Below are 1,989 nucleotides of genomic sequence, written 5' to 3'. Positions count from 1 at the left end.
AAATTCCACGCGACCACATGGAAATTCTTGTAGCCCACGCCGCTACGTGGAAATTTTGGTGCGTGGACTGTCTGCAGAAATTTTGCAGCTTACGCAGTCGCGTGGAATTTCCACGCGGCCGTGTACAGTTCCCACGCGGGGGTGTGGAATTTCAACACCCCCATGTGGCTTATAAGAATATGAGGGGCCACTTTTCATTATCATCATCACTTACACTCTTCATGTCCCACTTCTCCATCTTCAAGAATCCGAACTTTTGAGTACAAAACTAAGTTTCTTCAACTCATTTGAGATTTAAAAGTGTTTTGCCGGCATTTGCATTAAGTATCCTTCACCAATTTGCACCAGTAAGCTTCATCTTCTCCCATTTTCTCCATGCTCTTATTTTGCCAATCCATGAATTTTAATTGGTTTATAAGTGTTGTTTTTCATGGAAAATTTTGTAGAAACACTTTAGAATGCATGTATCGAAAATTTTTGGAAGCGTTGCAGCCCAATCATGGCTTCTTGGCCATGGTTGGGCGCCCATGCGGGCGCGTGGCCGGCCCACCCGCCCGCGTGGGCTGGCGAGCCGTTCTGCTGCACGATCACGTGGGCGGACGGCCAGTCCACGCGCCCGCGTGGGCTGGTGTAGCACGGCCGAGCATCCACGCGACCGCGTGGCCTTGCTGCCAGGCCAAGCCGCGTGCCCATGAGCCCGCGTGGGCTGGCCAGCCGCGCGGGCTGGCGCCACGTGCGCGCGTGGTACCTTGGCCGAGACCAGAACGCACCCACGCGGGCGCGTGGCTACCCCACACGCCCGCGTGGGCTGGAAAAGCACCCAATAAGGCCAAAAAATTGCTTGGCTTGCCCTCCATGCCCGTGTGGAGCCCTATATTCATCAAATTCATGCTTAACTGGCTTCTTTTGAAGCTTTATTTGTAGGTATGACACCAAGGACCAAGAAACTTGTTTCAAAATGCTTTGATTTCATACGGTTAACCTTGGATAAGAACATTCTTTTGGCACACCGGCAACACCAGAAGACGACGTCGATGCTTGAGGCGTCCCACTCATGATTCTTTAGTCTTTTTTACTTTTGTTTTCATTTTTTAGTTTTTTTTTATTTTATCTTTTAGACTTTAGTTAACTTTGTGTTTTGTTTTGTTTGTGCGATTTTGTGCTTCATGTGTTTACTTATAAGAACTCGTACATCTTTTCTATTTTGTTGAGCTTCACTGAACCCCTTGTCTATGTGCAGATGGCCTTGAGAGTGATGTTGATGGTGTTTTAGTCATAGACATGATCATGTGATATTCTCACATGGTCGTGTGAGCTTCACAACCCATACAACAAGCCCATGAGTTAGACTTCACCAAACGATTAATGAGGAGTTCAGGGGAGTATTGTTTAAATTGCATTCCCACACACATTATGCTTCCATTGTTATTATTTTTATTGTGCTTGCATGCGTACATTGAGGACAATGTACATCTTAAGTGTGGGGGAGGGTTCACCTTATACATGACTTTTACTTGTGTTTTCATGAGCATGCTCTTGTTGCCAATGAAGGTTCACCTTAGGATTAAGAGTTTAATTCTTAGTTTTTTTGAGGTTATAAACATGGATTTTTATCATGCTCTAGTTTTTCATCCAATTTTATTGAATATTTTTTTGTCCGATTGCTCTTTGTGCACTTTTTCTCGCTCATTAGACCTATGAAGACTCTAGTTCATTATGTTTGGGACTTTAGTGTGCTAGTTTTTTTATTTGATATAGAAAAAAATTTTTTTAAAAAGAATTGGAAATTGTTTGTTGTTTGTATATAGGGGTGGAAAGAGCTACCACCCATGATGTATGTAGCTACTCTCATAAGTCGGATACTTGTTATGCCCTAATGAGAGAAAGAGCTATCTCATGGGATGTGTGAAAGCTACCATCCTTGGTAGAAAGAGCTACCACCTCGAAAGTGTGAAAGCCACTCGGGAGGCATCTTGGGAAAGGGCTACC

This window comes from Dioscorea cayenensis, chromosome 10 (assembly GCF_009730915.1).
Source record: "Dioscorea cayenensis subsp. rotundata cultivar TDr96_F1 chromosome 10, TDr96_F1_v2_PseudoChromosome.rev07_lg8_w22 25.fasta, whole genome shotgun sequence".
Lineage (NCBI taxonomy): Eukaryota > Viridiplantae > Streptophyta > Magnoliopsida > Dioscoreales > Dioscoreaceae > Dioscorea > Dioscorea cayenensis.
This window is presented reverse-complemented; position numbering follows the sequence as displayed.